The sequence below is a fragment of the Canis lupus genome, chromosome 26 (assembly GCF_048164855.1).
Source record: "Canis lupus baileyi chromosome 26, mCanLup2.hap1, whole genome shotgun sequence".
NCBI lineage: Eukaryota > Metazoa > Chordata > Mammalia > Carnivora > Canidae > Canis > Canis lupus.
The window spans coordinates 8,365,724-8,391,427 of NC_132863.1; the positions used below are offsets into that span (position 1 = coordinate 8,365,724).

At 44.8% G+C, this 25,704-nt stretch overlaps 1 long non-coding RNA gene across 1 annotated transcript; it reads left to right on the forward strand.

Annotated features, from left to right (window-relative positions):
• The first annotated feature begins 349 nt into the window (after positions 1–349).
• Positions 350–24,443, forward strand: LOC140617838 (uncharacterized). The gene is made up of 2 exons (XR_012017983.1): positions 350–530; positions 24,019–24,443. It is a non-coding gene; the product is annotated as an uncharacterized lncRNA (long non-coding RNA).
• The last annotated feature ends 1,261 nt before the right edge of the window (positions 24,444–25,704 follow it).

The following is a 25,704-nucleotide window of genomic DNA, read 5'->3' on the forward strand; positions in this document are numbered from 1 at the left end:
CTTAACCACAATGCTATGCCAGCTTCCAAGGTGAACTTCTTGGTCCCCAGTCCCACCCAGATGCTTTAATAATGTATCACATCGCTATGTACCCGTTTTAAACTAAAATTAAAAAAAAAAATAAAAACAAAACTCAAAATGGCAATGCCAAGTGCTGACGAGGACGTGAAGCAACCGGAGTTCCGTACATTCCTGGTATGATTCAGTCCCGTGGGAAACAGTTTGGCTATTTCTCTTATCAAGTTAAATATAAAATTACTACATGATGCAGAAATCCCACTCCTCGGTGCTCATCCAAGAAAAATAAGAACTCATCCACACAAAAACCTGCACACGAATGTTTACAGCTGCTTTATTCATATCTGCCCCAAACGAGAAACAGCCCCGAATGTCCCTCAGTTGGTGAATGGAGGAACTGTGGAGCATCTGTGGAAAGGAGCACTACTTAGCAACCAGAAGGGACAGACTTCTACCCAAACGTGGATGAATCTCAACGTAAATCACGCTCAACTCAAAAAGCTACGTTCTATGTGAGTTTACAGGACGTTCCGGAAAAGGCGAAATTATAAGGATTGAAAGTGATCGGCGACTGCCAAGGGCTGGGGGTGGAGGGAGAGCAGACCCAGGGCCAGCGGGAGGGGACCTGGGGGACGGTGCTGGACGCGGTGGAGGTCACACAACTGCATGTGATGGTCCAAACTCGTAGAACCATTTACCAGAAAGGGTGGATTTCACCGTATGTAAATTTAAAGGTGACAACCGCGGTGAAGGGTGAGGGCGGGATTCGGACTCCCGCTGTCCGCAACCGTCCTGGCCTGTGCACTGAGACAGTGACTTCCCAGTTCTCGGCACCCCTTGCCCCCTGCCAGGGGGGGATGACACAGTATCCCAGGGTCGCCCCGGGGGCCCGGAAAGAGGGCGGGCGTGGCGGGCTGGGGAGGGAGGAGAGCCCGGGCCGCGGGCGGGAGCCGCTTGCTGCGGGTGGCGGCTGCCCCTCCCCTGGCTGCGGGGCCGCGGCGGGGAACCCGAGTGCCCGGAGGACCTGGGGGGGCCCGGGGACGCCCCCGCCCCGAGCTCGCGCCCAGACCCCGAGAGAGGGCCCCGCAGCGCTGCGGCCTGTGCCCCGGGGACGCCGCCGGAGAGCGGAGCGACCCTGAGGACCCCAGCCCCGGCGCCGCCTGCGGAGACCCTGGGGCTGCAGCCGGCGACCCGGAGGGGGCGCGGGGCGGAGCGCTGGGCCCGGCTCGCGGCCAAGCCCACTCCACCTTCCAACCTCCCTCGCCGAGGCAGCTGCCCGAGCCCCGAGCTCCCGGGGGCGCCACCTGCCACCCGCAGGCCCGGTGCGCAAGTGCGCGGACCTCGCCACCCTCCCAGGTGTGCACTCCGCGCCCAGCCGTTCATTCGCCGAAGTCTTTGAGCATCAGGTACTCAGCTGGGCAGGGCTCCTGTCCTGAAGGAGCTGAAACTAAATTAAAAACAAACAAACAAACAAAAGCCATAAAGCGAGCTAAGTAGGGGGTCTTGCCGGGTGTATTACATTGAGTACTGCAATCAGATCTGGGACTGTTTGGGGGGGCGGTCATCTCCTCAGCTGTCAGATGCTCGGAGCAGTAAAGCTAGCACACTACTGCTGTATATGACATTGACACTCTGGCTCTCTTCCTCGGGAAAGAAAGGACTCTGCGCTCCCCTGACATCCCTGGGTCACCCTATGAGATGCGCAGGATCTGGCCACTCGAGTTACCTAGAAGGAGTCCTGCACGGGAGTGTTAGCCCAACAAATCCTCGTGACCAAATTTCTCTGCGTTCTCAAGTGTTCCAGTCTCTGCTCCACTCTCCTATTTCTCTACAAATGAATGAATGAATGAATGAATGAATGAATCCAAAAAGTCCAGATCCCATTTTACAACACAGAAGTCCCGTTGCCTTTTACTTACCACATATACAGATACTCAAGTAACCATCTTCTTCTTTTTTTTAATAATAAATTTATTTTTTATTGGTGTTCAATTTGCCAACATACAGAATAACACCCAGTGTTCATCCCGTCAAGTGCCCCCCTCAGTGCCCGCCACCCAGTCACCCCCACCCCCCCACCCCCCCCCCACCCCCCCACCCCCCCACCCCGCCCTCCTCCCCTTCCACCACCCCTAGTTCGTTTCCCAGAGTTAGGAGTCTTCATGTTCTGTCTCCCTTTCTGATATTTCCCACACATTTCTTCTCCCTTCCCTTATATTCCCTTTCACTATTATTTATATTCCCCAAATGAATGAGAACATATGTTTGTCCTCCTCCGACTGACTTACTTCACTCAGCATAATACCCTCCAGTTCCATCCCCGTTGAAGCAAATGGTGGGTATTTGTCATTTCTAATGGCTGAGGAATATTCCATTGTATACATAGACCACATCTTCTTTATCCTTCATCTTTCGATGGACACCGAGGCTCCTTCCACAGTTTGGCTATTGTGGACATTGCTGCTAGAAACATCGGGGTGCAGGTGTCCCGGCGCTTCACTGCATCTGTATCTTTGGGGTAAATCCCCAGCAGTGCAATTGCTGGGTCGTAGGGCAGGTCTTTTTTTAACTCTCTGAGGAACCTCCACACAGTTTTCCAGAGTGGCTGCACCAGTTCACATTCCCACCAACAGTGTAAGAGGGTTCCCTTCTCCGCATCCTCTCCAACATTTGTGGTTTCCTGCCTTATTAATGTTCCCCATTCTCACTGGTGTGAGGTGGTATCTCATTGTGGTTTTGATTTGTATTTCCCTGATGGCAAGTGATGCGGAGCATTTTCTCATGTGCTTGTTGGCCATGTCTATGTCTTCCTCTGTGAGATTTCTGTTCATGTCTTTTGCCCATTTCATGATTGGATTGTTTGTTTCTTTGCTGTTGAGTTTAATAAGTTCTTTATAGATCTTGGATACTAGCCCTTTATCTGATATGTCATTTGCAAATACCTTCTCCCATTCTGTAGGTTGTCTTTGAGTTTTGTTGACTGTATCCTTTGCTGTGCAAAAGCTTCTTATCTTGATGAAGTCCCAATAGTTCATTTTTGCTTTTGTTTCTTTTGCCTTCGTGGATGTATCTTGCAAGAAGTTGCTGTGGCCGAGTTCAAAAAGGGTGTTGCCTGTGTTCTCCTCTAGGATTTTGATGGAATCTTGTCTCACATTTAGATCTTTCATCCATTTTGAGTTTATCTTTGTGTATGGTGCAAGAGAATGGTCTAGTTTCATTCTTCTGCATGTGGATGTCCAATTTTCCCAGCACCATTTATTGAAGAGACTGTCTTTCTTCCAGCGGATAGTCTTTCCTCCTTTATCGAATATGAGTTGACCATAAAGTTCAGGGTCCACTTCTGGGTTCTCTATTCTGTTCCATTGATCTATGTGTCTGTTTTCACAATATTAATTCTGCCAATCCATGAGCATGGAATATTTTTCCATCTCTTTGTGTCTTCCTCAATTTCTTTCAGAAGTGTTCTGTAGTTTTTAGGGTACAGATCCTTGACCTCTTTGGTTAGGTTTATTCCTAGGTATCTTATGCTTTTGGGTGCAATTGTAAATGGGATTGACTCCTTAATTTCTCTTTCTTCAGTCTCATTGTTAGTGTATAGAAATGCCATTGATTTCTGGGCATTGATTTTGTATCTTGCCACGCTACCAAATTGCTGTGTGAGTTCTAGCAATCTTGGGGTGGAGGCTTTTGGGTTTTCTATGTAGAGTATCGTGTCGTTGGCGAAGAGGGAGAGTTTGACTTCTTCTTTGCCAATTTGAATGCCTTTAATGTCTTTTTGTTGTCTGATTGCTGAGGCTAGGACTTCCAGTACGATGTTGAATAGCAGTGGTGAAAGTGGACATCCCTTGTCTTGTTCCTGATCTTAGGGGAAAGGCTCCCAGTGCTTCCCCATTGAGAATGATATTTGCTGTGGGCTTTTCGTAGATGTCTTTTAAAATGTTGAGGAATGTTCCCTCTATCCCTACACTCTGAAGAGTTTTGATCAGGAATGGATGCTGTATTTTGTCAAATGCTTTCTCTGCATCTAATGAGAGGATCATATGGTTCTTGGTTTTTCTCTTGCTGATATGATGAATCACATTGACTGTTTTACGAGTGTTGAACCAGCCTTGTGTCCCGGGGATAAATCCTACTTGGTCATGGTGAATAATTTTCTTAATGTATTGTTGGATCCTATTGGCTAGTATCTTGTTGAGAATTTTTGCATCCATGTTCATCAGGGATATTGGTCTATAATTCTCCTTTTTGGTGGGGTCTTTGTCTGGTCTTGGAATTAAGGTGATGCTGGCCTCATAGAACGAATTTGGAAGTACTCCATCTCTTTCTATCTTTCCAAACAGCTTTAGTAGAATAGGTATGGTTTCTTCTTTAAATGTTCGATATAATTCCCCAGGGAAGCCATCTGGCCCTGGACTCTTGTGTCTTGGGAGGTTTTTGATGACTGCTTCAATTTCCTCCCTGGTTATTGTCCTGTTCAGGTTTTTTATTTCTTCCTGTTCCCATTTTGGTAGTTTGTGGCTTTCCCGAAATATGTCAATTTCTTCTAGATTGCCTAATTTATTGGTGTATAGCTGTTCATAATAGATTTTTAAAATTGTTTGTATTTCCTTGGTGTTGGTAGTGATCTCTCCTTTCTCATTCATGATTTTATTAAATTGAGTCTTCTCTCTCTTCTTTTTAATAAGGCTGACGTAGCCATCTTCATAAAGGTATTGACTTGATTCAATTATCCAGGTTCAGGATGATTTTAACTGTTCTAGCTGGTTTATTACTAACTGAAGACACAATGTTTTCTGGCTTCGTAGCCTGTCTTATACTCAGGCAAGGCCTTGTTCCCATTCCAGGGAACATCCCATTCCTGTCTCAGGTTCTGCTTCTAGAGAACCTGACCGAAGACATCAGTTATTTCTACAAGTTCTCAAAGGTTAACCCAAAGCAATTAGGTGCTGCTGATGGGTCTGCTTCCATAATGAGAATATCACTCTCCACACTAAGGATGACATCACCAGGTGCGCTCATTGTTTACAGTCCTTGGGGACCTGGGCGCTGTGCAGGATCCTGGGGAAGCAGGGGGGCAGAACACAGTGCCTGGGCATCCAGGAGGGCTGACCAGGCCCCTACTCTGTATGAAGTGCTTCCTTCCTTAGTGACCCAGGAATGTTATCAACCCAACACATTAGGCCAAAGCAAACTGGTCATGTCCTGTGTCAAAGTCAAAGAGTCAATATCAAGGGATGCTTGAGCCGATGGGCTCGGCCTTCTCCAAGTTCAGTTCTCTTTCTTTTTTTTTTTTAATAATTTATTTTTTTTAAGATTTTTATTTATTTATTCATGAAAGACACACACACACACACACACACACACACACACAGAGGCAGAGACACAGGCAGAGAGAGAATCAGGCTCCATGCACGGAGCCTGACATGGGTCTCAATCCTGGGACTCCAGGATCACACTCTGGGCCAAAGACAGGTGCTAAACCGCTGAGCCACCCAGGGATCCCAAGTTCAGTTTTCTTATTAGTGATTCTTTTTTTCTTTTTTTAAAGAGAGATTTTTTATTTTTTATTTTTTTAGAGATTTTATTTATTTATTCATGAGAGATACAAAGAAAGGCAGAAACACAAGCAGAGAGAGAAGCAGGCTCCATGCAGGGACCCCGACGTGGGACTCGATGGGACAATAATGCCCATGCCACAGTCTGAAATTATATTAATTACATTAATCTGTGTGAAGCAAACAAGAAGCCTGGTTCTTTTCCAGTGACAGCACTGTAGGTTCTTATCGAGGGGCCACAATGACCTTTATTGCAGGCACAGTGTTCCCTCCTCTCTGATCCATTCTACCTATTTTATTATCATGTAAATGAACATAAATGTTGACAACTGGCCTACAGCAGGAAGACACTTTGCTGATGCCACCTGCCACTTAGGATTTCCTCCATCTTATGTCACTTCTTCCTCACCTCATCTTTCTTTGCCCCCTTTCCATCCTACTTTTGTATCTTTCTCTCTTCTTCCCCTTTCACTGCTCTTTCCCTGGGCCACATGCCAATGTTAATAGGTAGATAAACTAACTCAACTTTGGAGATCAAATAAAAGCATCACAGATCTGCCCCTTATGCATTCAGCCTATGAAAGATTCTCTCCACACCCCACTGGTTCCCCCTTGGCACTCAACGTCTCCATGTATGGCCTGCAAACACCTGGGACACCTTACAGGCTTTCTCTGGCATACTCAGTCCACCCATAGGACTTTCTGGAAGTTCTAGAAACACCTCAGGAGTGACCCACAGCCCAGAAACAAGTGTTGGAAGATTAATGCCTCCATTTCCTTGCCTCTTGGGTATATGAATTCTGAGTCATGTTCTCCACAGTCTCACAGATGTGGCAAGCAGGACTGAGCCCCAGTCACCCACTGGGGAAGCAACCTAATCATTAACATGCCTTACATTGGCTTTGCCTCTTCCCATCTTACTTGTCCACTCCCCTGCTGGTGCGTTCCAATACTTATCTTGGGTTCTGCTTGGAGTTGGGGACAGGGACAACTCAACATAAGACACCACCCCAATCCACCCAGCATTTTCAATCTTGGGGTGGTCCCTCCCTGTCATGATCTAAGAGTCAAGAACCAGGTATCCCATACTAGAAAGAGAAGAGATTTAGTGAAGATCTGCCATAGGGCACCTGCTACCAGTTTTCTTTGTTTGTTTCAAATAGAAAACATGATTATGGTCATAACTCACTGGATATTATTAAATCTTTCTGGCTCTAGCTTCCACAGGCATTTGTCACCCAGCATTATCTCTTTATTACTTAACCATAACAGTTTTCTCATTTCTTGAAAGACATAGCAACAGTTCTGTGAACAATGAAGACAAAATTGGCTGATAGGGGAAATATATTGGGGGTACCGAGAGCTCACCAACAAAGAGTTATTAAAATATCTCCCTGGTACAGTTAAAAAAGAAAAGAAAGAAAATGAACAAATTGTTTCATTTCAGCTAATGTGAAGGCAGGTAGGTTGGGGGAAGAAAGAAGAGATTCCTTAGAGATATTCTCATTTTTCTACTCCCTGGCTCTGTAACAATTCGATGTCAACCACAAACACCTATTCTTCATTCATTCCCTTTTGTATTTATCTCCAGCCAACATTCTTGCTTGAAATTGGAAAGCTGAGAGAGGTAAATTTTTTTTCTTTCAACAAACTTAACACTAATGGTCAAATTTAAGTGACAAACATTCCTCATGATAAAAATAAGGCCCAAACCTCCAGCCCTGGTTGTACATCGTTTTCCATTCATCTAAATCCTTATTATGAGCAGAAGCTTAAGGATATAGTGAGCAAAGACTTCCACTAGATGTGTTTATTGTGAAGTTTAAAGATTTCTGTTAAAGAAGATACAGAAAGCCTACAAAAAAGTAAAACCATTCATAATTTCTGACACTTAAAATTTTATATAAAATAAGAAATAAAATAAACTCTTCCTCCCCACTCCTCCAATAACCCCCCCCCCACACACACACACACACACTCCAGGGTGGCCATAATTCTACTGTGATAGATAGGCCTCTAGCCCCTTTGCATGCCCACTGGGTATATTTATATTCACATTTACCCCCCTGCTATTTCTCTAATGAAAACAAAAGAGTATGTTCACATGTTCTGCAAGCTCCCAATTTTTTAAATTCTGTGTAACACAATAATCACAAATTCCTCAGATCACAGGATCCTCTATTATGGAAATGTCCATTATTCTACTAGAAAGAATACCCTTGAATATACTTAGAGGAACATTCATTTAGAACCTCCTAGACTCCATCTAAAGTTGAAGAGAAACTCATTTGAGCCATCTGAAGTCAGAGAAAGAAGAAAAAGAGACAGCCTCAGGGCTGAATCATCCCAGGGATGAATATTAAAGAGAATATGTGGCCAGAGATCCCAAAAGAGCAATCCACACACCCATGGGATGCTTGCTGCCTCCATGTTCTGAAGAGTTTGAACTGCATCTCATGTCCACCCTGATAGAGCAGAGCAACAAGCACGAAGAATAAGTGGCTGGTTCTTTCCTGTAAGAGCTTCTTTGACAGGTGAGAATTCAAGGGGAGCCGATTATGCTGCCCCAAAATGCCTCTTTGGCAGAAGGATTCTTTTGAACTGATTATTTTGAGAAACTACAGACACAGGAACAGCTCTGAAAAGAGACTAGAAACTACCCTTTTGCAAAGGAGGTTTCCCTTAAAAAGGCCTATGCCAAGAAGAGAGCTATTACCAGAAGTAACCTGTCACCTGAGAGACGGTGTCTGTGTCTGCCACACCTGGCCTCCCTCTGAGTCTCCTATCTTTATGGGGCTCCTTTACCTAAGTACATACATAATAAACATTGTGGGTTTTTTTCTCCTGTTAATTCATCTTTTATAACAGGGGTGTCTCAGCCAGAACTCAGAGAGGTAGAAGGAACATTCTTTTTCCCTTACCTAACAGAATCATTGCAGAAAGCAAAAACAAAACAAAATCAGAAGAAAGAATAGCAAGGAGGAAGGAAAGAGCTAGTTGCCCAAAGCCAGTGTTTCCTCAGATCAAGCCGTGTGGATGAGAGACTGAGAATAAATACCACCTGATGTCATAATCTCTTTGAGCAGAAAGTCCAACCTAAAGCATCGGAGTGACACCAATGTCCTCTGTGACAGGGAGACTACATTTTCTCTAATAGGACTCTGGAAAGAAAGAAGACTTGTTAGCCCTAAAAGCCCATCCAAAGCTGACTGTTTCCTCTCCAAGTTCTCAAAGGCTGATACTGGCTCAGCAAAGACTATTAACAATAATGGTTTGGGTGTTAACAGTAACAGTAACAACAACAACAACAATAATCATAATAATAAACAACAACTTGTTTCTCAGCCTTTGAGGCCAGTAGAGAGAAAGTTTCAATAGCACAATTCAATATGGGCCAATGCTTCTGCCTGATTTTTAGCAATAATACTAGCTAAGTTATTTAGTGCTTACTGTAGCCAGACTCTGGGGAATGAACTCTTACATGAATTGGCTCATTTAATCCTCAACTCACCCTCTGAGTGAGTATTACATTAAAAGATAAGGAAACACAGAAAAGGTTTACTGACTTAGCTGAGGTCACACAAATGAGACCACATGAACCCGGACACTCTGATTCTAGCCTGTCCATCCTGATCTGTTGCCTGCTGGGATGTCAGTTTCTTTCCCTGGCAGATCAGAGTGAGGCTGTCCTCAAGGCCTTGTGGGTCTATCCCATGCCAGGCCCAGAGCTGGCTCCTCTACCTTTGCTCATGTTTAGACATTCTCATTTTGCTTCCCTTAGATTTCCTAAAAATGTGACTTTTGAAAAATCCTAATGTCTTGATTGACCCAGGAATTAAAGGGAACTTTTCTTATCCCTTAGTCAAAGATGGAAGGGAAGGTATCATCAGCTTAATGGTCCAACACAGTGAGGAATGGGGTAAATCATCCCTGTCATTCAGGGCTGAGGATAGAGTGGGCAAGTGTAGAAATGTGCGTGGTTACCAAGAAATCAAGTCGACACAAAGATTTCACTCTCATCTCTTGGGCTGGTCCCTCTCTGAGCAATGAGAGGCTGGTAAAGAGCGTGCATTTGTCATGTTTTTATTTCAACCTGATTCTACCCCCGGTTTTTCTGGTTGATGGGAGGGGAAGGGAGAAAGGGAAAAGGGAATAGAGAGTCACAGTTCAAAGTTCGTGGTAAGAATCTTCTAGAGATTGAGCAGAGCAACCTGCCTCAGTTCTCTCTAACCCACCCACAGGGACACATTCCCCTAAATTACCTTTAACATCAGAAAGAAATGTATTAGCCACGTGGACAAAAGTAATAAATGGCCTTCCATGATCCTCTTCTTCCTCCGTGGCTCAGGGTGGGAGTGACTCAGGGCTGGGCTACAGCTGCCTTGGAAGGGAGGAGGGCATGAGGTCTCTGACTTTTCCTGGCTCAGGGCTGGCCTCATGGCCTCCATCTTCCCCAAACCAGACAGAGTCATAACTTCCAGCTCAACAGCCCCAGGACCTGGCCAGCTCCCCACTGTGCTGTCCACACTTTCAGGCCTAGCCTCTCCTGGGCTGCCCCATGAAGTGGTCAATGCTTCCTGAATAGGTTTACTTCCCCCCAGAGCCCATAGGAAAAGACTTGGAGTATCATTGCTCATTCCCTATTCTTCCTTAGGGGACAAGTTTAATAGAACAGAAAATTATTTTGGTTGGATTAATAATGAAGATTCCTTTTCATTCCCGATGTATCTTAAGCCAATATATGCTCAATATCAAATAACTGACCATTAACAAGTGTGTGTGTGTGTGTGTGTGTGTGTGTGTGTGTGTGTGAGTGAGTGTTTAAGGAAAGTAAACCATTTATACCAGAAAGTTCCATAAACAGGTCAAAGCCTGCCTCACTTTCTTTCATCTGCTTTTCTTAGCCCACCCCAAGGTTAGAGAATAATATGCTTAATTTTAAGAAATAAGCTCCACGGGACAGGTTGGTCTTCATCTGGGAAAATGCCCCAAAGCATCTCTGAGTGAGAATTTGGGAGCCCCACAATAGGTCCAGACTAAAGTAGATGAGTAGATTGCTTCAGGACATGACATGGGAGGAATGTGGAGATCTGGGAGCAGCCTGAAGAGCAGGGAACAAACAAGTGCAGTTTTCAGAGGGGGCCAGGCAGCCTGAGGGAGGTTGGTGAGATTTATAAGGAAGGTCAGCTAGTGAGAAACTTGGGGAGGAGGGGCTGTGTTATTTCTGAGCCCAGATTGTCTAACATTTACCTTTGTTAAAAATAAAAACCATAGGTTCAAAATGGCATCACTTAGGCCAGGTCATCAAACCAGGGTTTAATCATATCCTAATCATAGTTTTGACCCTCATCAGAAATGTAGTTTTGACTGGTGAGTCAGGAGTTTCTGGTCAGCACCAAGTAAGGAAATCTGTCACATGGGCCCTCTCCATCCCCCAACGGAAGATGAGATAAACTGCATGATTTGACCCCTTGTTCTTCCCCATAAGGGAAAATTACTTTGCTTGAAACAATCCTTTTCTTTTGCCAATAACTTACTTGCCCTCACTCTCCTTCCTATAAAAACCTTCCATTTTGTATGACTCTTCCGAGCTCCTTACTCACTAGATGGGATGCTGCCCAACTCATGAATGGCTTAATACAGCCAATTAGATAGATCTTCAAATGTAGTTGAATTATTTTCTGTAACACCTTCAAGTTATCTGCCAGGCTTTTATATATTTCTTTTATTATACTAAGTCTTTTATGGGGAAGAAAAATTTTCCTCTACTCTTCAAAATTTTCTTCTGTCTGGTCTAAGAATTGAATTGACATAAGACAGATTAACAGGAGAAAATCAAATTTAATTTCACATATCCAGGAACCCCACATACAGGAGAGGTTCAAAGAAAGATAAAATGAGGTGTATATGCCATCCTGAGCTAAGGAATGAGATGGGGGTTTGGGGCTTCAAAGGGGAGGATGACAATTCATGGAGCAGAAAGAAAGATGTTTGGTAATGAGATGCTCCCCCCATGAGACGGATGAGTCATTTAAATACAATGTACCTCTTATAAAAACTCTAATTCTGAGAAAGGCCCCCAGTTCAGATTCTTCTAGGCAGTTAAGGGACGGACAAAAATTTTTTCTTGAGACCAGGGTCTCGTTTGCCTTCAGTTCAAAATAGTGCACATTCCAAAAAGGCACCAAGACTTGCTCTGAACCCTTTCACTTTGAAATCTCAACTGGACTAGCCACAGTTCCACAGAGCACCTCGGCTACTTCTGGCTACCATGTTGGACAGCACAGCTTTGGGTCACTAAGAAAGAGGCCATGCTTTAAAAATGGCTGAGCACAAAGTAGAAGCCGCCCAAGTCCCTGGATTTACAGAGCTGTGCTGACAGCACTGAGCAGCTTATCTCTCAATTCTGTTTTACATTAGAAAGGAACTTTCCTGCATAGATGGTTTACTTTCTTAAGATATATATTTATATTTATATTAAAAATATGTCTCCTTTAAACCATTGTTGTTTTTGGTTTTCTGCCACTTGTAAGCAAAACCAAATTCTAAGGCGTTCACAATACTCTGTTTTACAATGTCCCCAATCTGCTCCCAGCCCTGATATGCAGCAAGTACATTAAAGAAAGCACTCCGCTGTGCTAAGCAGGAAAGATTCCAGAGAGATGGTACACCGGAGACCCACATAAGGGTTTTGTTTGGCCTTCCCAGTGTTTGCTCGACATTTACAAATGAGCAATTTCACGTAAAATCCAGATTTTCAGCTTCTCTCAAAGTATCAGATGAACTGACAATGCTGAGCCAGCCCTAACTGCCTGAGGTGGAGACCCTGTGGTCCTTTCAGACATGGCCTGTACTCACCCTTTGTTATAGTCCCTTCTTTCCCTTTTCTTAAGACCATAGGTAGACCTCGCTCACAGATGTTTCATAGATGCTAGCTGTGACCTGGCCTAGTGGCAGCATCCTCTACCTTCCATGAGCACTATATTTGACAGCAGTCTCCTTCTCTTTCTCAGCCACAGGGAAGCTGCCTCCTAGGAGGCTGTGTGCCCTTTCCCCCAGGGGCACCTCCTTGCCAATGACTGACTGACATAGGTATACAAAATCTGGCCTCTTGGGATGCCTGGCTGGCTCAGCAGTTGAGCGACTGCTTTCGGCTCAGGACATGATCCCGGGGTTCTGAGATCGAGTCCTGTGTCAGGCTCCTGCAAGGAGCCTGCTTCTCCCTCTGCCTATGTCTCTGCCTCTCTCTGTGTCTCTCATGAATAAATAAATAAATAAAATCTTTAAAACAAAACAAAACAAAACAAAATCTGGCCTCTTTGCCTCAAGGTGGGACCAACTTGGGAGCAGGATTCATGTCAGTGCTTCCCATGGCATCAGGCTGCAGCTCAGCTCCAGCTGAGCCCATATCCCAGCTCAGCTTCTTTCCCAGCTCTATTTGGTTGCCCTCACTCCCTCTCTTAGGCATGTTCCTGCAACAAAGCAAGCACACCAAAATTCCCAGACCTGACTCAGCTTCCACAACCTTGTAACAATCTGACTTTTCATCCTTGGGTTAGGGAGACACCTGTAGTGTGCTGAAACAGTTAAAATAATACTTTTCCACCAAACAGGGCTGACTGGCTGGCCAGAGAGGTATGTTACAAATAGTCACAGTCAATCTTCAGAGGTCAATACAGACTGTCAGATTGATGGGTATCATGAGGGACCCAGAGCACATTCTTGCAGTGGCCAGAGAGAGTTATTCTTCTGAGCAAACACATGATTCTTTGTACCATATACCTGGGCTTACTTATCTCCTAATTAGTGCTTACCCTGACTTGGATGTCCTTCCTCTGTCATTAGCTAGGCAAACAGCTCATCCACACTCAACACCACAAAACTGCTAGGATCCCAGTCTGATGCCAGGAAGGGCCAGCATGTGGGGGCGTCCTCCTCAACATTTACCTTACCAGACGAGCTTAGTTTCTGGGCACAGGATAGGTAGCCCATTATTTTAGACTAATTAGGTAATGCTCCATCTTCATACTCTGCTGGAAATGACTGAATCTCTAAGAGCATGCATATGGCATCCATGGAGTTTCTAAGAAAACCTACTGAGAAGAACGTCATTGGATGAGAGCCTCCAGCTGCTACAACTTCAGATCCACTCAGCGTTCACACTGGGGACATGCTGCTGCCAGCAAATGATTAAACACTGTGGGGGTATGAGAAGCAGGGCAACTCTTGTTCTGAGGCTCCCCAGGGGCTTGGCTGGGATCTGAGGCTCATCCTATCCAATCTTTCTCCCTCCCCACCCCTCTGCCCTCCTTTCTCTAGAGTCAGGGTTTTTTCTGCTCTGAAGTCTCTCCCTGCCTACTCCTGTGCCCTTTCCCTTTGATTCTTTACAGGCATTTCTCCCAGGAAATTTCTTGCACTTCTTAATCCATCCTGGCATCTGCTTCTTGTAGGACCCAAGCTGACACTTTAGATTTAAGCCCTAAGATCTGATTTGTGGAGCTGTGGGTGGAAAGTGAAGATCAAGTACAAACAAGACATTACAGTAGAATCCAAGGCAGGCACACTGAAAGTTATGGCAAACATTTACTAATTGGCATAGAAAGATGTGTATGATAAAGTAAGCAGAGGAATTACAAAACAGTTCATATATTTATTCCAAATTTGTTTTGAAAAATGTCTATGTAGAAAAATTTTAGAAGGCTGTATGTCAAAATGTTGACTGATTTGCAGGAGTCTTTGTTTTAGTCTTTTTTAAACAATTGCATTATCAAATTTTCCATAATAAAAATTGGTTCAGCCCAGAGGAGGAGTACTATAGAGCCTAAAGCACTTGGGAAGATCGACTGGCATAAGATTCCACAGAGCCCCAGGGCCACCCCATGAAGGGACACCATATGGGCACCATGTAGACAACACAGACTTAGGAAAGAAGGGATCCTGGAGGCATGAAGATATGAAGGAAGGCCCCAGAGGGAATATATGAGAAGTCCTCTTCCCTTGTCAAAGCAGGGATCAGTTCAATTCCTATCCCTACCAGCACCACCTGATTCCTATGTCTTACTTCTATGATCCTATAGATCTGGTTGCGTGTATTATCATAACTCATTCATTCAACTAAAATTTATTTACTGAGCTGTACTCTAGGCTCAGCCTTCTGTTAAGCTCTAAGCATTCTGGGACATGGCAGACACCAACAGCTGCATCTCAGCATCCATTCTCTCCTTTTTCTTTGTTAAGATAATGCCAATTTTGTTCAGGGCAGCAGTGTGTCTGGTTACAAACCATATGTTTCAGTCTCCTTGCAGCCAGGAGGGGACTGGCTCAATTAGCAGGCACCTTTGTCCATTAGCCTACTTCCTTGATCACCTCTGGAAGGTAGACTGGATGCTGGAGAGGAACAACCACTTGGGACTATAAATTGAACATGAGGGACAACGATCATATATTAAAGATTTTGGAACAAAAATCTGGAAAGAATCCATCACTGGCAGCATTATCAAATCACTGAGATGGGCCTATATATAGACTTCTTGTTATATGAGAAAAACAACCCCCTAATCTGTTTAAACCACTGTTTTGGTGGTTTCTGTAACTTACAGCTCAAAATGCTAAATGGTGCAAACAGAGTGAGTCATAAGCTCTTCCTTGGTAGAGCTGGTAAGTAAAAGTCAATTATAACCCAGGGCTATTAGGGGAGAAACCTGGTTCCCTGAGTGCACACACTGAGAACAACTCGGAGAAGGGGGGATCAGAGAGGATTTTCCAGAGGAGACAACATTTGGGTTGAGTCATGAAAACCAAGTAGGATTACAGAGACAAAGAGAGGTGCAATGTGAATGCTTCTGGGTATAAGCAGCTCCCAATGGCTGGAGCAGAGAATGACAGTGTATAGAAAGGGGGCAGGGATGGCTGAGGTGGGCCTGGAGTGCAAATCTTAATACTATACCCAAGGTAAGGAGCCAGATTGTCCTTAGGACAATGGAGCAATCCCTTTGCATTCCAGTAAGAGTACCCGTGCTACTCAATTTGGGAACAGATGAGTAGGGTTGGGCTGGGTGAAGCATGAATGATGCTGTCATGCAGGCTCTTGGTGGCCAAGAGCCTCTGAGGATGGAAAGGGAATTCCATGAAGGTGAAGGGGCCTGAGAAAGAATGGGAGGCCATCCATGAATCTGAGCCCTGAAGCATAGGAGCTATATAAGAGGAAGAAGCAATAATATGAAGACATTTATGAAGTGGCCAAGCTGGGGCAGAGCCAGGGAGGGCTCACTAAGGCCAGAGGTAGAGGGAACATTTGGGGATGATATCCTGTTTACCAGAGTGGTACTTCTTAGATGCAGTGGAAAGGTCTGGCAGGGCAGGGGCAAAGCGTTGGTGGGTCAAAGCAGAATCACCAGAGCAGTGTGAGCAGAGGGAAATAAAGGGGTCATGTTTGCCACTGATGGTGAGGATGTTAGACACGAGGGGTTTAGCTGCGGTCCAAGAGAATTCCACCCCACTACCTCAACCTGGAATGACTTACTCCACTAACAAAGGCATGGGACACCTACCAATATGCCCGGAGATGTGGGTTTTAACAAGCCCTTTTAGGGCTTCAGTGCCCACTAAAATTTGAGAATCGCTGGTCTAGATTTGTGTTTCTCAAAGTTAAATATGTATCCATTGAGGATCCCACAAAGTACAGATTCAGATTAATTGCCTTTCTTTCTTTCTTTCTTCTTTCTGAGAGAGGGAGAGTGTGAATGGGAGTAGGGGGAAGGGCAGAGGGAGAGGTAGAAAATCTTAAGCAGACTTCTTGCTGAGCGGAACACAGAGCCTGACTGAGGGCTCGATCCCATGACCCTAAGATCATGACTTGAGCCAAAATGAAGAGCTAGACATTCAAGCAATGAGCCACCCAAGTACCCTGAGTCTGCATTTCTAATAAGCTTCCAGGGGATACTACTGTTACTGGTTGCCAATCACACTTCCAGTAGCAAATGTCTAGGTAAGAATGCTAGTTGAGATCGTAAAGAAACTAGGAAGATCAAGGAATTGACTGCAGGAGGCTGAGGGATAATTTAGAAGCATTCTTCAAAGGACATTTATAATTATTTTTGTTTTTAAATTGAGATCAAGGTATTAGAAAAATGCGCCAGCTTTGAAGCAGGCATAATTTAGTACAAGCTGCTCTCCTCTTGGCCTAGGTAATGAAGTCCTTAAGAGAGAGCTCATCTTGGACGATTGGGTGGCTCAATCAGTTAAGCATCTGCCTTCAGCTCAGGTCATGATTCCCAGGGTCCTGGGATTGAGTCTCACACTGGGCTCCCTGCTTAGGGGGGAGTCTGCTTCTCCCTTTGCCTTTCCCTCCTGCTTGTGACTGCTCTCTTTCTCACTCTACCTCTCTCTCTCAAATAAATAAATAAATAAATAAATAAATAAATAAATAAATAAATAAAATATTTAAGAAAGAGAGAGAGAGAACAAGCACTCATCTCAAGGTTTCTGCCAGCTTGGGATTTCCAGAGAGGTTTTCCTCTCTGCACCACCCTGCCAACATCTAGAGTCTCTGCTGTATTTAGTTTGAAGATGACATACTGAAAGCAAGGCAGGATGAGGGTAAGGGTAGAGTGAGTTTATTGAAAATGTTGGAGAAGGGGTGGAATTTTAGGAACTGCTGCTGTGGTGAAACCAGAGTCTGAAGGAAACCAGTCATTGGCTATGGCTCACAGTTCCTAAGGGAACCTTGTTGGAGAAGGGGTGGCATGCATGTCACAATGTCATTTGTCCCACTTGACCAGCAGCTGAACCTGGCAAAGGCAAAGCTATAGCAGGATGACTCCAAATGCATTTAGATGGTGCTGTATGGACCAGCAGAAGAACTGTCTCCAGGGACTAACTAATAGTCTCAGGCCAGTGAAAGACAGATTTATGTAAAAATACACCTTTTCTAGCCCCCGCCCCCACCTGGGTCTCTATGTGCCATTGGGCAAAGCTTTCCCAACTAACAACTCTGTCCAAGAGGAAATCCACCAAAGAAAATACCTATAACAACATCTTTCACAGATCACAGAGGCAATATGAATAGTAGTTAAATTTGGTAGTCTGTAGAACCACAGTACCGGGGCTTGAATACAAACTGCCATATTGACTCTTTGTGTGTTCTTAGGAAAATTACTTTACTTCTCTGTGCTTCAGGTTCTTCATCAATCAGCTTGTTTGTTTTCTCTCTTTGGCCAACCTATGGGCTAAGGACAATGAGTGCATTTGGTTCATTCTTTGTCTTCTGGTGGCATCTGATTGAGAAGTTTCAGGTGCCCAGCTATTTATTTTATAATGTAAGTTGGTAGCTCCAGGCAGGAAGTACCACTAGCATTCTGGAGAGGGAAGAAAACATGCCTGTACACTTGTGGTGGCTGTGCTGGGAAGGCTTTGGAGAAGAGAGGCCATTGAAGCTAGGATGGCATAATCATAAATTTCAGAGGAAGCTACAACTGCTGGGGTCCGAATGATGTCATGAGGTTTCAGTCCCTTTCCCTTTGTGTCTAAAGCAGCTTTCCCCAGCATTGGCTCCTTCTGCGGGTCAGTTCTCTGCATCGTGACCACATGGAGCCTCCAAGCTACCACAGTGGAAAGAGTTGGAGTTCTTAATAATTCTAACAAAAGTCCTGGAATTGAGCCCTTCCAGGACTCTGATTGGTCCTTGTGCTGGTACCATTGGTGGGGCCAGCTCCACTTACTCCTACTTCTGGGAGCTGAGGTTGGGGGAAGAGTAGTGCCCCAAGGAAATAAGTAGTGTTATGACTAGAAGCAGTGGTAATGCAGTTTGGAGGCAGAAACATGTGACTCCCAGAGCATCTAGCCCTGTGCCTTTGACTCCTTGACTATTCTCACATCCCCACTCTCTGTTGTATAACTACTGCACGCTAACTGATTGAACCACTGGAGTATGCGTCATCCCCATTCTCTGAACTGTGGATGCTGGGCATGGCTGGCACCTGGGCCACACTCCATGTCCTTCTTATCTTTCCACTGCCTACATCTGATTCCTGAGCTCAGCCCACAGTATGTAGCAAAATTTAGGGAAGACCAATCAGAAAGAATCAGTGACTCCACATATGGATAGCCCAGCCCCTATTTGTCTTAACTTGGGTCTTTATGGCCAACATTTATTACAGTATTTCAATGACAAAGTACATTGTGAGTTCCACACAACAGCTCTACAAATTAGATTTTGGGGAAATTCAGAGACTGAGATGTTTTCTGCTCTGACTGTAGCCGAGATACTGGATGCAAGAGCACCTGGCTCCAGGGGTCCAACACAGACCAGGTTCACTACTGGCAAAATCCAAAGACAGAGGGACACCTGGGTGTGTCTGGGTGCCTGGGTGGCTAAGCATCTGCCGTCAGCTCAGGGCGTGATCCCAGGGTCCTGGAATGGAGTCCCGCATCAGGCTCCCTGAACGGAGCCTGCTTCTCCTTCTGCCTAGGTCTCTGCCTCTCTCTCTCTCTTTCTGTGTCTCTTATGAATAAATAAAAGAAATCTAAAAAAAAAAAAAAACCCAAACAAAAAACAAAGACAGAGAAAAAAGTGGTGGTGAAATGAGAAAGGAATTTACTTCAATGAGGTCAAAAAAGCAAGCAGACTGACTAGCTCTCAAAGACTGTCTCCAAAGTGTCAAAAATACTTTCAGATTTATATAAGGAAAATGTGGGACAAAGGTTGGTGGGGCCATGCAGGTGGGCAGGGAAGGTCAAATCGATCATTGTTGTGTCTTGCTGGCTCAGGGCAGTTCTTACTGCTTGAGGGAGTAGTTTCAGTTCCCATCAGGGATATTTTGTCTGCAGGATCTTTCACCTCTGAGTTAAGAGATAAACTGGAAAGAACTTAATTAGAAAGTTTGAGGTTAAAATGGAGGTGGTTGAAGTCCTCTTTCATGACCACTTTGTCCATTTTTGTGACTCTCCTACCCTCACCTCACTTCATCTACTTCCAACCCGAACACCACACAGTTCCCTCCCCACTCACTCCTGCCAAATCAGGTAGCATTGCTGCCAAGAAATAGTAGGGATTGCCCTTATTTTTAAGGGATCTGAGGCTCTGCTCTTCTAACAAATCCTTCATTAAAACCACGGCCAGGTAAGTAGTGGAAGTAGTAGTGACAAGAAGAAAAGAGACGCAGGTGTTCACAAGAAAAGGCAGCCAACGGGTAAATCACCTGAGCTGAGCTAAGACTTCTGGGAACACAGCAGTTAAGGAGGGATGAGGAACAGAAAACAAGATTGTGATGACTTGCATTGTCATACCTATAAGCGTTCTTTAAGTGCAAGCAAGAGAAACTCACTTCAGTGCAAGGAAGAGAGAAATGCAATTTATTAGAGGGATCTGAGTGCCCTCTAATAATAGGAAGACGATATGACCAGCCACGTCTCAGAGAAGATGGGAACTGGAATGATTTTGAGACTAGACAGAGGAATCATTTTCTGTCCTTGTAAGATTCATTTGAGTTTCAAATACCCAGGACTCTGCTTGAGCCCCTCCTGAGAGCCCACCAGTAACTGCATGCAATGGAAAGAAGCTGAGTCCCAAATGGAAGCTGAGGGGCTGTTAGCAAAGGCAGGCAAAAAGGCAATTCTCTATTGCACAGGGCATCATACTGTATTTGTGGGCTTGCCTTTCTGTGCTCTTTCTCTCTTTCTTGGTGAGACTACAAAGATGAATTTTCTGTGAAACACATTCAGTAACAACATTCCACGGGCATTTTACTGAGCATCTATGTCAGACTCTCTGGTGGTCATTGCACATAAAGGTGCGCGCGCACACACACACACACACACACACACACAAATCATAGCCATCAAGGTTTGGAAGGAGGAGGTGGATGTGGAACTTGTCAGGGTCAATGCAGTATTGTTGGTACTGTGGGAGAGGTAGGGACAGGGAAAATGGGAGTCTCAGGAGGCATGGCCAGGTCTGCCAAGGCAGTGGAGGCTCAAGAAAAGAATCCTCTGGGAGATGTCCCTGAAATGAGCCTGGAAAGATTTAGCAGGACGACACCTGAGTCAAGTGGCTTGTAGGGTGGTGTTCTAGATAGATGGGGAATGCTCAGGGCAAGAGCAAAGGCACAGAGGCACCAAACCTTCTGGGTTGTTGAAGTAAAATAAGTTCTTGAATGCAAGGATAAAATGGGCTGTGGTGAGAGATAAAACTAGCCTGGAAATCACAGGCCCGTGGAAGAACTTTGTGGTCCATACCCAGGACTTTGAAATGAAAATGAATCTGCAGGCAGGGGGGAGCACTATACAGGTTTGAAGCAGAGATTGACATGATCTGATTTGCATTTTAGGAAGATCCTGCTGGCTTAGAATGAAGACTGGAAATGGGCAAAGATTATTGTAAAAAAGCAATAGCAATGAGGGTGAAGAAGAGAGCGCAAGTCAGAGTGATGTTAAGGAACTGTTTAGAAAACTTAGAGATGATTTGTTGGGCAAAGTGAGAGAGAAGAAGGCACCTTAGCATCACCCCCCAGGCCTGTGATTTTAGGGAAAGGGGCAGATGGTGACACCATTCTTCAAAACCAGGGTTTTTGTGGAAAAAAGAATAGACTTGGGAGAGAAAAAATTAAGTTCAGTGTCAGATATTGGATCCTGGGTGTCTGTGGGGACACCTAGGAAGCATTCTCCAGGACTACATTGGATCTTAACATCCCGGGGAAGATGGGGCATCTGGGTGGCTCAGTGGTTGCGCATCTGCCTTCGGCTCAGGGCATGATCCTGGGATCAAGTCCCACATCAGGATCATGGTCCTGGGATCAAGTCCCACATCAGGCTCCTCACAGGGAGCCTGCTTCTCCCTCTGCCTATGTCTCTGCCTCTCTTTCTGTATCTCTCATGAAAAAATAAATAAATCTTCCCAAAAAAACCAAAATCATCCCGAGGAAGAGAGACATCAGCAAGTGGCAGATGGGTGTGTGGAGTGTGGGGATGAGAAGAGAAGATAGCCTTAGGTGTGAGTGCTTGAGAATAGAAAATGAGGAGCTGGGAGGGAAGCCAGAGAAAGAACTGTCAGGGAGGTATGAAGAGAACAAGAGTACTATCTGAGAAGCCAGCAGAAGGTGATGATTTAAGAAGATGAAGTGCCCACCGATGTCAGATGCTCAGAAAGTTCCCCCCACAATGAAGCTCAAAAAAAGTCCATTGGATTTGACATTTATAACATCATCATTGACCAAAGCTAGAGATTTTCCAGTGGAGTGGTAGCATCAAAGGCCAAATGGGTAAGTGCAAGGGTGAGCTGTATGTCAAGGAGATGGAGCCACAATCTCAGGAAGCTGATTCCCAATATGCTTCCCTAATGCCTGTGACCCCATGCTGCTGGCTCTGAAATGACCTGGGGCTCTGAGGATAATTGATTATGAATCATTTATTTGTTCATCCATTTATTAATCTATTTGTTTATCAGTTGTCTACTACATGCCAGGTACTATGCTAGGCACCCAGACCCAAAAGATGAGGAAGACCCAGCTGCTATCCCAGGGACTCTTATGATTTAATCAGGGAAACACAGAGATCAGATATGTTGCCATGTGATGGAGTCTGTGTTACTGCGGAGTTACAAAGGATGAGGGAAGTCCTGGCAGGCTTCATGGAGAAGTGACAATGGAGCAGGGTATTTAGAATCTGTCATATAGACAATGGTGAGCCAAAAAGCCTTTTGAAACAGGGGGGAAATATGATCAGATTTTTGTTATTGTTCCATGCATAAAAGTGATGAATTTCCACAAATTTAATGCTCTTGCATAGCCAGCGTCCAGACCAAGAAGCAGGACATGACTGGCCCCCAGAAACTTCTCATATCTCCTTTTAACTACTGGCCTTCCATCACCATGACTTCTTTGCCTCTAGCCCTTTGGGTTTCTTAACACTGAAAGAGTATGTAGTACACATTTGTGTCTTCTGTCTTTTGCTAGACATTTCATCTATGTGATTCTTCCATATTGCTACATACAGTACTGGAGGTCACTCTCTAAATTCTCTTTTGGGGCAATGTGACAAAGATGCGAATGAGCGGATTGTGAAACCCAGTCCTTTCCTATGCTTTATAGTTCTGGTACTTAAAATTAACCAATACCCTTGGCTCCTTAACTCTAGCCAAATGGAAGTGGATGGAGCTGGCTCTCCCCACTTCCACACCTCTCTGCTTAAGATTCATTATTCATTCTTCAGATTGCTTACACTGTTCACTTGAGGATTAGATCTCTTGTATATTTGTGTGTACACATGTGTGTATATTTGTGTGTGTGTGTGTGTGCTATATGCTTGCCAGAGAGGGAGAGGAAGGGAACCCTATGGGGCTTGCTCCAGCCTGTGCTCCATTTGCGGGCAGCAGGTGAGGCTGACAGGCTGTCCCAGGGAGATACAGACCGGTTTGCAGGGTGCACAGCTGTGATGGACAGAGTGGGAAGTAGAACAGTGGACAAAGTGGCAGAATGTGAATGATGGAGCCAGGGCTCCGGCTGTCCCAGTAATGAAGGGACCACCCTCAGAGGAGACCTAAGTCATTACTTTCATTCTAACTGCCACCCTCTTGAATGCTCAGGAAGCTTGCAAATCCCAGAGCAATTCATTCCCTATTTCTGCTGGAAGAAAAATGAGAAATCATACACTAGGAGGAATAAGTAATTCCTGCCTGTCTGCTTAAAAATACATCAAGACCTTGCAGAGAATATGCTTTCAAACCAAGGCCTTCAGATAGTGAGCAGTTGGGCGGCTTCTGCTGCCAAGGTCCATGCTGCTTGACAGCTCCCCATAAAATTCCTGAAGGAAGAGGCTATACTAATAATAAAACCTACCCCCAGAGTCTCTCTTGGCTGAGTTTTGTCCTATGAGACCTTTATTCTTTCCCTCACTTATTCAGCAGTTAATAAGCTTGTATTTTCAAGGACAGCTCTAGATGAAAAGGAGAGCTGGTCTTTTCTCTCTCCACCCAGAATGAAAATTTGTTCCTTCTTAAATTGACAGTGGAAACGTTTTGAGACCTGACCTGCCATTTGAAAGGACTGTAGTATAAATCCAGTAGGGCCGAGAGGCTTGTGAGGAGCAGAAAGTTGGGGAGGGTCAGGGAAGAGGGCGATTTCTAGCCTCTAAAATATGCATTGGCTTTCTCTCCGTGTGTGTCTAATCTAGTGTTTGCCATTTCTCTCTTTTTTGCTCTCTTGCTCTGTATTTGTGAATTTTCTTGTCTGTGAGAGTCTCATTATCTTGTATATTGGCAGAGTGGCCTGTGGGTTAGAAATAACATCTTCCAGTAGCCTTGGAATATTGATTGGGGGCCAAGATACTAAAAAGTAGAAGGGACTGTTCAAGAACTTCTAGCTACTGAAGGGCAGCATCGGGACTGGATAGTTTAAAAAGCTGTTTCTCGTCCCTCCCAATCTGAAGTTTTTCTTTTCTATTTACTTCTCAGCAGCCTCCTGGTGAGAGTTCTTGGATAATCCCATGTCATCTCTCCATGAATTAATAACCTCATGCTGATGGGCGGTGTGGAATCCCTGTGTCAACACTGTCTGCATGTCGACATCGGTACAAGCATGCATACACCTCAAATGGTTGTCTGCATGATTTATGGAGTTCTGATTTCTCACCTGCTCCGCATGAAGTAGGTTGAACTTCTCTACCCTGTTTAATCAGGTATGGCCACATGGCCTTCCTTGGCCAATGAAATGGAAGTGGGAATGACATGTGTCACTTCTGGTGGAAGCTGCAGGAATCTGTGTGTTATTTGCCACACTCCTTTGTCCTGTCTCAGTAATTGAAAGCATAAGTCAGAGTGGGTCTGCTGACCCATGTTAGACCTGTAGGGAAATGAGAAATAAATTTTGTTGGATTAAACCTCTGAGATTTGGGGGATGTTTGTTATTGAAACATAACCTAGTATATCCATTATTTAAAATTTTTTAAAAAGATTTATTTATTTATTCATGAGAGACACACACAGAGAGAGAGGCAGAGACAGGCAGAGAGAGAATCAGGCTCCACGGAGGGAGCCCGATGTGGGACTTGATCCCATATCCTGGGATCATGTCCTGAGCTGAAGGCAGATGCCCAACTGCTGAGTCACCCAGATATCCCTAAAAAAATTTTTTTAAAGAATTTATTTATTCAAGGACACCTGGGTGTCTCAATGGCTTAGTGCCTGCCTTTGGCCCAGGGCATGGTCCTGGAGTCCTGGGATTGAGTACCACATCAGAATTCCTACAGGGAGCCTGCTTCTCCCTCTGCCTAAGTCTCTGCCTATGTCTCTGCCTCTTTCTGTGTGTCTCTCATGAATAAATAAATAAAATCTTTAAAAAAAAAGGAATTTATTTATTCATTTACCAGAGACAGAGACAAAGACAGAACTAGAGAGTGCACAACAGAGGAGGGGCAGAGAGACAAGCAGACTCCCTGATGAGCGTCGAGCCAGATGTGGTGCTTGATCCAGGACCCTGAGATCATGACCTGAGCTGAAGTCAGACGCTCAACCAACTGAGCCATCCAGGCCCCCTAGGATACCCTTTCTGATAAACATGGTGTAGAGTTTCAGGCATTGAAAATTGCATGCCCAAAAGTGCTGGACATTAAGAGGCCATGGTTTTGTCATTATACCTTAGACTTCTGTAACCACCAGATACCAAGCCACAATTTGGGGCATGTTGAGTGTACCCAGCCTCTTGGTTATACTTATCAGGGGCACTCATTGACTTGAAGGTGGAAGGAGTGTCAGAAAGTGAGCCCGGGCTACTGAACACCTCTTCAGGGTTCATTCCTCTTCAGGGCCAGACACTTCTAAGTGTGTGTGTGTGGCCAGGTAGAGACTGTTGGTCAAGCCTAGAAGGTGATGTCATCTGGGCCATAATCCCAGGCTGTGTACATTATTGGATTGTAATTGACATTTCTTTGCCCTGATTTAATTTTTCCCTGTGAACAACTTATATTGCTTGAATAATCTATATTGCCTTCCCATAAAAATAAAACAGAAGTTTTTGTGATTTACAGAGGGCAGCCAAATCTATCCCTGCATATTCTCAGTTAGAGCCCCAAAGTCATCCACTGTAAATTTGATTTCATAGACTTTAGGGATGGTTCCTGCCCTAACATTCACAGTCTAGCA